This window comes from Misgurnus anguillicaudatus, chromosome 10, assembly GCF_027580225.2.
Source record: "Misgurnus anguillicaudatus chromosome 10, ASM2758022v2, whole genome shotgun sequence".
Classification (NCBI taxonomy): domain Eukaryota; kingdom Metazoa; phylum Chordata; class Actinopteri; order Cypriniformes; family Cobitidae; genus Misgurnus; species Misgurnus anguillicaudatus.
The window spans coordinates 32,589,194-32,600,774 of NC_073346.2; the positions used below are offsets into that span (position 1 = coordinate 32,589,194).

General features: G+C 35.7%; 1 protein-coding gene across 1 annotated transcript in view; it reads right to left on the reverse strand.

Moving 5' to 3' along the window:
- cpne4a (copine IVa) overlaps nucleotides 1–10,856 on the reverse strand; it is a 75,989-nt gene extending 65,133 nt beyond the window's left edge. Inside the window, exon 1 of the mRNA XM_073872394.1 lies at nucleotides 10,617–10,856. The gene's annotated coding sequence lies outside the window, so the exon portion shown is untranslated. The remainder of the gene's footprint in view (nucleotides 1–10,616) is intronic.
- Between the last annotated feature and the right edge of the window lie 725 nt (nucleotides 10,857–11,581).

Below are 11,581 nucleotides of genomic sequence, written 5' to 3' on the forward strand. Positions count from 1 at the left end.
TCACACCATCTTATCCACTGCACCATCACCACTAATGTTAGAAAACAAATCGCCGTTTACGTTTTACATTCACGTTTACGCTTTTGTTATAGCTCGAGCTACTTAACCTTGATTAAATAATACAAAATTGTGGCAGTGCCTCACGCAGACCTATAATCCTACCAAAAGCAGATTTAGATGACAGGTATGACCTATGAGAGTTACATTGTGAATGAGAACAACTCAATCAAAGGATCATTTTCAGCCAATGAAATGTCATCCATCACACCCACTGTACGGCTTTGACAGGTGACAGCCTCATACATTATAGGTCACCAGCGATAATATGGATGTGAGTCTCTATGTATCTCTCTCGGTCTGTGTGTGTGCGCAGATTTCACTGGCTGATGCGCCTTTCAACAGCGACAGCACACATACATAACAAGTCTTTTATCATCTGGTTGCTATTTTTCCTTCATGAGTGTTTTTAACTGCCAGTTTCACCTCTATTTCTGTCTGTTAATGATGCTCGCCGAGCCTCCTCATATAGACACTCGTGACGTTTGTGAGAGGAACGCGATTCTAGGCGCTCATCAGTGCGAAATCTGAATAAATTACCGCCATTCATAACACTTGAGCTGATCTAACCACTGATGCAGGCTCAAACTGTAAACATTGTAAATCAATGCAATCTAATGCACGGCAACAAAAATATAATAACAGAAAGCCCCGGGTGCATAAATCAAGCGTTTTTCTGGAAATATGCAACATAGACGTGACCTCCACAGAAGCCTGTAGCCTTAAAGGGAAAGTTCACCTAAAAATGAAAATTCTGTCATCGTTTATTCACCCTCATGTTGTTACAAACCTGTATACATTATTTTATTCTGCTGAACACAAAGGAAGGTATTTTGAGCAATGCTTGTAGCCTGTTTTTAAAGGTGAACACCACAGTTAATATTTTACTATGTTCTTACCTCAACTTAGACGAATTAATACATACCTATCTTTTTTAATTTGTGCATTTAATCTTTGTACAGCGTGTCAGGAATATGTTAGCATTTAGCCTAGCCCCATTCATTCCTTAGGATCCAAACAGGGATGAATTTAGAAGCCACCAAACACTTCCATGTTTTCCCTGTTTAAAGACTGTTACATGAGTAGTTACACGAGTAAGTATGGTGGCACAAAATTAAACGTGCCGATTTTTTTAGCGGATACAAAATTAGAACTATAATGTATGGCGGCAGAGCACTTAAGGGCTCGTTATAGTTGTGCGTAGGTCCTATGGCGTACCCGCGACAGCGTAGGTTCCGCGTCGGTTTTCATTTATACTTTTACGTCGTCCTCCGTGTCGACGTGCAAACACACGCGCAAACCGCTGGTAGGCAGTATCCACACGTGTAACCACAGTAGCAGCGCGATCGTCAGAGAAAAAGAAACTTGTTTATGATTTGAGAAGACCAGCAATGATGGAAGTAAATAAACAGTGACTTTTGTTGGAGTTTGAGTTAAATCACTCCTCAACTTGGCTCATCTTTGTTTTCACCGTCGCAAACGGAAATACCTATGACGCAGTTTGTTTTACCTGACGGGAGGGGTTCTGGTGGACCAATCACAGCGATTGCGGTCCACATAGAACTGACGCGCTGTTAAAATTTTTGCGAGGTGCACGTCAGGCTACGCAGAGCTACGCACAGGCTACGGATAGCCTACGCCGTAGCACTTACGCACCACTATAAATTGCCCTTTAGTTTGCAGCACTTCGACCTCGGGCACAGTAATATTGCTGGAAGTTTGAGCAAAACGGGGAGTAGTCAGTAAATGATGATGTTACTGCGTGCTGAGGTTGAAGTGCTGCAAACTAAGTGCTCTTCCGCCATACAATATAGGTCTCATTTTTATCTGCTTAAAAAAATCCCCACGTTTAAATTTTGTGCCACCATACTACTCACGTAACAGTCTTTAAAAAGGGAAAACATGGAAGTTTTTGGTGGCTTCTGGGTTCATCCCTGTTTGGATCCTGGGGAATGGATGGGGCTAGGCTAGATGCTAGCACGTTCACAACGCGCTGTGCAAGGATTGAGTGCGCACATTGAGAAAAGATAGGTACGTATTAATTCATCTAAGTTGAGGTAAGAACACAGTAAAATATTGAAAAACGGTGGTGTTTTCCTTTAAGCTTCCATACTATGACTTCCATAGTATTTTTCTTTCCTACTATGGAAGTCAATGGTGCTCCTGTTTCCTGCTCGATTACAAGTATCTCCCTTTATGTTCAGCAAAGCAGAGACATTTATACAGTTTTGAACAACTTGAGGGTAAATGATGACAGAATTTTCATTTTTGGGTAAAATATTTCTTTAATGTCTTCTACATCAGGCCCTTGGGGTCCTGCTCGATTGTTGATTACTTCATTCCTGACAGCACTCTGACACTAGAAAGTACTGAGCCATCCATTCCAACTCCATTAAAGTCTAATAGTGACATTTATTGATTTTATTGGTTCCCTATGGCGTTATTTAAAGACGTTATTTGACATTATTTATACATTCTGTATAAATGTTCCTGGTCTTCATGTACACAGTTCATCAGTGCATATTATTTGAAAAGCAAAATTGTTTTGTTCTTATTATCTTTCATCAAAATGTAATAGCCTTGTCAGACCTGTCAACAAGCAGTTGACGCACTGAACTCCGATACACTGAGTTGATCATTTTCTTGTCCTCTCTTAACTGTAAAATAAATATAAAAGTATAAATAAAGTAATGTTTAAATCTCTGAAACAATTTTTCGGATGATGTAAATAAGGTAAAAAGTATTATCAACAACAAGTAAATGAATTTGAATCCTATAGGCCTACTCTCCGAAAAAAGGTACAAAAACTGTCACTGGACCGTACCCTTTAAAAAGGTCCTAAAATGTACCACTTCAGATATGTAACTTACACTCATACACCTAGTATAGCTACAAACGTGTTTTTTAAAAGGTACCGTCCCAGTGACAACTTTTGTACTTTTATCTGAGAGTACAGACAGCACAAATATAAATGCTAATATACAAGACCAAGACAATATATATGTATATATAGTATACATACTAGAGAGGTTACAGTGTCTCTTCTTTATCTGTATCCACTAAAGTGTCAGTCACAAAACCAAACTCACACAGATAGAGTTCAGTGCTGTGGCATCGTCTCCTTCACTCCACTGAAATGAATGAGATTTAGAGGAACCCCCTGAGACAAGCTGTGTAATAATGGAAAGAGATGCTGTCCACCACACTTCCATTCTTTTTCTTGGAATAATGTTCTTCTTTCTAACTGGTGAATGTGTCAACTGTACAGCATCCTGCTTGTTAAAGCAACCACAGACAAGAGACACACAGAGTGTTCTCTCATGCATCATAGATTTCTTGGAGGGTGAAAGCAGCACAGAAAAAACAAGGTGGCTTTCTGGAAATTCACAAAGAAATCCCCCATTTTCTGCTACAGTATATCCTGCTGGCTCAGTTATCAGTCCGTCAAACTATAGCATGATTTTTAACAGCTTACAGTGCACAGGTGCTGGGTTTCATTATTAACAACTAATCCTTTAAAGCTAATAAGAAAAGAAACTCATTATTCATTATGTAGGTGATCCTGTATAGCTCAATGTTAAAGCATTGCATTAGCAGCACAAAAGCTCATGGGTTTAAAACACGAGAACACACAAATGTATACCTTATGCAGGGGTTTTCAAACTTTATGATGGCATGGACCCCCAAGTATAATGAACCTTACCCTAGGGACCCCATCCTAAAATATATGTAAGGAGTAATTGACGACGGGCCGTTGCATTATAAGAAAATAATGCACACACAAGGTGGTAATGCGGCACGACGCAAAGTGGGTGTGCAATGTGCATTATTTCAATTATACCGCTTATACCACGGTTACCACAAACATTGCTCTGGTGCCTATATTTATGACATTTGACAAGTTAGGTGTGCAGTTTACAGAAAAATATTCAACACCCGTGGAACTTTTCTTATCCAATCAGAATCAAGCATTCAACAGACCCGTGGTATAAATCAATGTATATCATTATAACTCTATAAGATAAATAGTAATATTGATATTATAAAGACACCATATTGTTTCCAAATACTTGGCTATATAGTAGATTTTTAAAATTTTTGCCTTGTACTTTTTCTCTGAACTTTTTGGGGACCCCTTAGAACCTTATGGGTCAAAACCCCCACCCTAATGCATTCCAAGTTGCTTTGGATAAAAATGATGTGTAAATGTTTAGTCCTCATGTGGTTCTAAACCTACAGTATATGATTTTAATTTTGTATCTTACTAACACAAAGAATAGCGACAGTGAGCACGTGTTGATGTTTGGTTACTAAAAAATGAATGATCTTTGTTGAACAGTTGCTATAGGTGCATATTTCATTTACTGTAAGTGCTATCAGTGAATAGTATAGCGTCTTAAATAGTTAACTGGTTCGTTCATTACACTGTATGTTGCATTATAAAATGTATGTAGAGGTGCACGTGGCAAAAACTAATGTGGGGTTAGTTGTAACACGTACTGTTTACATTGTTGCACAAGGTTGCACATTTTATTTTTCCTGTATTTTTTCATGCTGCCAAAAGACGATCTCCTGCAAATTATTAGAAATGTATAATGTTTTCCAGAGAGTTATTGATGAACGAGTGTTTTGGTAGCATGTAAGTAAATGTTTTCATCATATGTTTTTTTTTTCCGGTTTCTAAGTTGGGTGTGTAAGATACCAAAACTAATGCTATGGCATATTAATCAGTGTCTTGTTGACTAAAACATAGCATCGTTTTGAAATATGTCAGCAGGTCTTTGCAACTTTTTTGGTGGGCTTGAAAATATTTTGACCCAGCGGGGTTAATTGTAACTCTGTGTTACAACTAACTCCTCAGCACTTACCATATGAAAACCGCTAACGTTAGCACAATTCTTGCTGTTGTTTTAAATAGGTTACACATGAATGATTGCCGGCTGCCAACAAAATAAATGTGCCTGTCTTATCAAAAATTGTGTCAAATTTATTTTTGTTCATATCTTTAATATTGATTGAATAAGGTCACGTCAAAGATTGAAATCATAATGAAATTAATGGCTATAATCAGACTTTGATGCTCGTTGTCTCGGAATTTGATTTTGAACCTGTGGTGTGGTTATTACAGACTGGGTCACATATATAAAGAGTGTTTTGTCATAATTGTGCTGCTTTTTCTCACATGTTTGGACATTTGTATCCATTTATAATTGAACTATTGTTAGAAAAGGCTGGATGGATGAATACAATGTGGATACCTGTCTATTATAGACAGATATACAAACAGTATCCACTTCAAGTATATAGACAAAATAGTATTGAAATATTTTCCTGCAAACTTAATTTTTAGCAAATGTTACAACTAACCCTCTGCCTGTTACAATTAACCCCACCTATGGCAGTTTGGGGTGTTCTGGTTTCATCCCATTGTCCAAAGACAGGTTTAGGTGAATCTGAGATGACAAAATTGTCCTTTCCCAACTTAACCAGTTCTCGTCATGAATATAGCCATACAGTAGATGCTGGAATGATATGAAAATGCTTTTTTGTGTGGGTTTCTCAGACAGAATACAGGTTCAAATAAATATTAACAGCTTGTTTATTTTTAGGTGAGCATTCCATTAAGACCTTTTCCATCCAGACTTTTTAGAGATTTTAAAAAAGCCTTTCGCATTCACATATAAAACTGCCAAGGTAAACAGATGGCACGCACGCACTTCTGAATGGTTAACTGCTAGCTTTTGTAGAAATTTCCCTGGATTGGTATTTCACAAGCCATTACCTGGCAACAACACAGTTTGCAGGCTTGTTATACAGTATAAATATCAAGACTGAAGTTGATAAACAATTAAAGAAAAGGAAACATTGTATCAGCGCTAGCAGGAGGTTGTTCATTTGCATCAGTGCTCAGTCTAATAAACATATTGCTCGCTCTGACAGCTAACATCACCAAGCTGTATCTGTGATTTATTTATTTATTTAGATGTTTCATGAAAAATCTGCACAGCACAACTGCCAGTCTTACATTAATAAAAATGCATGCGCTTTAAAATAAAACGTGTATGAACTTTCGCCTTTGTCAGTTTTACTTAATCCATTCATATTGTGATTACTTAAAAAAATTAATTTAACAACGTGAACTTAATTTAATTGAGTTTATTCAACAAAAACAGCTTTACTTAAAAATTATTTGTTCAGCCAACATAACAGTGTTGTGTAAAATTAACAGATTAATAAAACCAATACAGACTGGCATCTCATTGGCTAATGATGTTGCAGTGTATTATGGGTAATTGTTGTTGTTCTGGCACCCTCTTGCAGAAGTGTAGCACCATTAGATAGGTACCTGTGGCCAACTATGAGTGAATTAACTTGTTCTGATATATTATTAGAACAAAAACAAACAAATTAATGGTTTGAAATGTAACATTTCATTTCAAATATTTTGTGATGTACTTGATAAGTTATAATTAAGAGGCTTTTTTATGTACAATCAACTCAACTGTTGTTTGTAAGTTTACTTAATCTTCTTTTGTTAAATGAACTTAATTATTGTTCGTTGAGTTTACTTAACAAATTATGTGGAACCTGTTGACAAAATATTTTTAAGTAAATCCAACATTTCATTTTTTTGAGTAAGTACAGTGTAAACAAAAGCCAGTGCTTTCCTGACAAACCCCTTCCCTCACATCCTCATGTTAAACAGGGAGGGCACCGCCACGGGGGCTTTCTGAATGCATAACCCCCCAAAATCTCTTCAAGTGTCTAACAGGTTTTTCTGTAGTCTAAAGCCATGATGATACAAAGCTCTCAACACATGTAATGTAGTTAATTTAAGATCTAGGTAAAATATTAGGACAAACTGTATTGAATTCTTGCTTCAGGGCTTCTTAACTGCCCCACTTACTGGCTTTAAAGGGACGGTATACCCCAAAACTCAACATTTCATTATACAGTAATTAACTTGCCCTTAAATGATACAGTATTGCACATAGGGAACAACACTTTAACCCTATAACTGTCACTGTCCCACAGGTGGGACGTTTGGCATTACATATTTAAAACAATAATTACATAGTCTAAACCTACACCAATCTTGACAAACTATATACCGTTGGAAAGCTCTAAGAATGTAGTTTTAATATATCAACACCATTTTGAAAAAAAAAGTATGTAGTAAGAGTCATTTTCTAAAATGTCGCAGACCAACAGTTGGGCCCAAAATGTTATTACATTTTTATTTGTAAATATCCCATTAACCTGAAATAACCTCGACAAACTATATATTGTTGGAAAGCTCAGGGAATGTAGTTTTCATATTTCAAGGCCATTTGATGATAGAATTTGTATAGGGACAGTTATTTTGTTAAATGTCACTCACCCCATAGGAATACATATAAATGATTATAAATTTATAACACTAATACCCTATAAACTTGAAATAATCTTGACAAACTATATATTGTTGGAAAGCTCTAGGAATGTAGTTTTCATATTTCAAGGCCATTTGATGATGGAAATTTAGTAGGGACAGTCATTTTGTTATTTGTCACTGACCCAGTAGGAGTCCATATGAACTCGTATATATTCATAATTCTAATATTCTTCAAAATGAATATATGAATCTTCAAAAACCTTGACAAACTATATATCGTTGGAAAGCTCTAAGAATGTAGTTTTCATATTTCAAAACCTTTTTGCATTAAACACAATGCAGAGACAGTAATTTATCAACTTTTGACAAGATATTGCAACTAACCGTTGACACCTAGTGGCCTTGGTTGGTAAAACCACTAAAAGTGTGACAGAAACTTAATTTTTTGTTATTTTCACCTAAAATTTGGTTCAGAACTAGTTGAGACTTGTGTCTTTATTGGTGTGGTGTTTTGAGAGTAAAACATTTTAATTTTTATATACATTTGATTAGAGAGTATATACTTTATTGCATTATTTTTATTATTTAAAATAAATTTAAACGGGTATAACTTTTTTGTCATTTAATATTTACAACTTCAAACACCTCAGTGTAAAACTATAAATTGTCTTCTTAAAAAAGAGACCAAGATTTTGCTTCTAAACCAAAGAATGCCAGAGTTATAGTAATTTTAACGTGCAGATCACCTTTTCACCCCCCACTCAAAAGGGGCAGTGGCAGTTATAGGGTTAACACACTTGTTAAGCTTATTTAAATCAACAAGAACCTGTATAGCCCATGAGCCTAAACTGGATACCACACTTCACCAGTTTGGATCCCTTATGATAACATTATCTCTCCACAAGCAGTTTTTGTGCCGTGTGTAATATGTTTAATGCAAAGCACTCCCTCTGAACCCATCATAATGGTCTCTATGCAAAATCGGCGCTGTTGATGAATGAGAGCCTATGTGTTAGGTGAAGGCCGCTCTGTTTGTCCCCAGTAGGAAGAGGCACTGGGTACTTAATCATTTTTGCTGTGCAGAGGCCACAAGCCTTCTCCAAAGCCTGGTGCCTTTGATTATTTTTAGATTAGCGACAGAAACGATACTTTTGTCACGATTATGATTTTGTCGGGAAGCAATAAAAACAATGCATTTGAATCATGCAACATATGCAGTGTGGTAGAAAACAACAACTTGATTTCCTAGGTTTATCTCGATTCCCCCGGTGGAAACCTTGCTCAGAGGCTCTGCCATCAGACTTCATTTAGAAATTAATAAAAACTAAAAAATCCTGTATCAAATTTTGAGACGTTTCTCGTAAAATATGTCTGGAGAATTTAAATATAAACAAAGGAGGAACTAAATGAAAAAATATTGTAGAAAAACAATTTCTCTCAGTTATGATTTCTCCTAGAGACAAATAAAACAGGCACAGCCTGAATTAAATCACAATCCTCAGAGGCACTATGACAGCAGTTCACACAGTCACCCCTCTTGAGATTTGAAAGTCTAAGTAACATGCAGATCATAGTCACACATGACACGAAACGTGTGATTATCGACATGATTGTTTCTGAACTCATTAGCGCATAGCACTCTGTCTCAATATGATAACTAACGTTATATCTCCATATCAGCAGGAAATTTCCAAACCGTTGTGCATAATTTGACAAACAGCAGCGATGACTCTCAGACGTCTCATTGAGTTATTCTCACTCATTTACAACAAACCAATTATTCACTTGAATGCGATCAGCTCATCAGCCTACTCGATTACACCAGGATAGGACACGACCGCGGGCAGCTATTGAAAATGATGGCTCATTATTTTTTAGGAAGGTAGCTAATTAGATAGGACGTACAGTAATACATTCTCGAAATAGTGGGGCATTAAATGCTCGTGACACACAAAGCACCCGTGAAACAGTAAGTAAAGACATAAAGAAAATGTAGGACTATTGGGACATCTTATTAAACAGGGCTAGTTTAGAAAACAGGATGCTAAACATACAATTTAAAAATATGTAGCATTTTTTGTAAAAATCAACATACATTTTTATGTTACTAAAGTAAAACCAAAGTTGCAAAAGCCAAGTTGTTACAGCGTATGTTCAAGAAAAGAAGTGAACAAAAGATTGTAAAGAAAAACGTAAAAACAGAATTTCTTTATGATCTCCAAGCCAGCACATATTTCATGAACATGTTGTTTACATGATACTGTAGGAGGTAATAATGATCCATCTTATCAGGCTTTTACTTGTAAATTTCATAACCAAGACATTGTGAACACATTTCCTTACAGAGAAATGTTACACCTAAAGTGACTACTGTACATAGACAAGTACAGGTGAAATAAAACTTATAAAGGTCTGCTGTGCATTACTCTCTTTAATTGTTCACCCCCATCTGGACACTGACGGGATCGCACCTTACATGCACACATGAAAATACTGGAGTGTACTTCTTTATTTACTATAGTAGAATACCTTGATACTAAAGTTTTGTGATGTAAATATATACGTATCCTACAGTATTTACAACAGTTTTTTTCAATTTACTATGTTTACTAACGAAGTGTAATAATACCATAATATACTGCTATTTACTATAATAAATACTACAGTATACTATAGTAACCTACTTTTTATGTGTGTGGGTGATCAGCTGTTGACTACAACAGCAGCCTAAAAAAACTGTTTTAAAGAAAAGTACAGCACTTTTAAAATAATTTTAAACACATCTCATAAATATTTTATAGTAATAAATAATTTTGTTAATTGTTGTTTACTGTTATGCACGATTTACAGTTTCACAAAACCATTGTAAGAAATTGAGTTTTTCTTACAGAAATCTGTCAACATGTAGCGCAATATTGCTTAATCCAGGCTTTAAATGTATAATGGATAAATAAATCAAAAATATATACTACCACAACCACATAAAAGATACATTAATAGACACCTTGACAACTTCATGAACATGATATACCCATAGGCAACTACTTAACACCTTATCATCTTAAATTAACAGATCGTGACTAGTTAATAAAGTCATTAAGTCAAAATAAGCCCGATCATTTGTGTGGTGCACCTGCGCTCCTTCATCACTGAGCAATGATAGAAATAAGAGTCTTTCACTCACCTTAACAAACGTGAAAATAATCCCAGACAAATTGTTGCTTCTCTGCTTCCAATTAAAAACGGATTGTTGAGCAGATATGATGAGGAGTACACGAGGAGTCGAGCTCCATCCTCATGTCGATGTGCAGATGAGTGAAAGTAAAGTGCAACGCGTGTCTCTGAGATCGCATCTCGCGCGCCCGTCCCTCCCCTTCACGCGCTGCAGATGATTCCAGGATTCCTTCAAGGGGAGGTGCTGCTATAAGAGACAGGTAAATGCTACAGGTAATTATGATTTGATATTTTTTCTCCTTTTAATAAAATAAACTTTACTTATATAATAACTTACCATATTTTTTATTTAAGTTATTAAAGTAAAAGTTTTTTGTTTAAGTTAAATATACACATTAGCCACCGTCTTGCACATTTGTATAGCAGAAGTGATCTAGACTTCACAAAAAAGGTCTTTTCACAACGTTTGGTGTTTTGAGAAGATGTACATTCAGTGGCTGGTAATTTGTCAAGACCCTTGTTTTATGGTATAGCTGGTAAATGTAAATAAACATAATTTTTTTTTTTTTTTCGTTTTCATGTCATATAATTAAAATGTTAATGAAAATATTTTAAATATCCTTCTGAAGAGACAACGCCTAAAATTCAGTAACGTATTTTCTAAATGCCTCATAAAGAAAATGTAATAAGAAGATCAAAACTATTGTTTAGGGTCAAAACCAACAGAAAAAAAAAAATGACTTTAGTAGCGAAATATAATTGAAATGTCAAGAATATGTGTGTCGACTGCAGCTTATAGTGTGGCAGGCAGCGACCTCTAGCGTCAGTTTGTAGAATGCGTCAGTTCTGTTTTGTTGAGAAAATAATACATACAAAACTTTATGTTTATTGTTTATTGTGTAAAAATGTATTGTAATTTGTAGCAAGGAAAACAATTTTATAAAATAACATTAAATATCAATGACAGTTCATAAC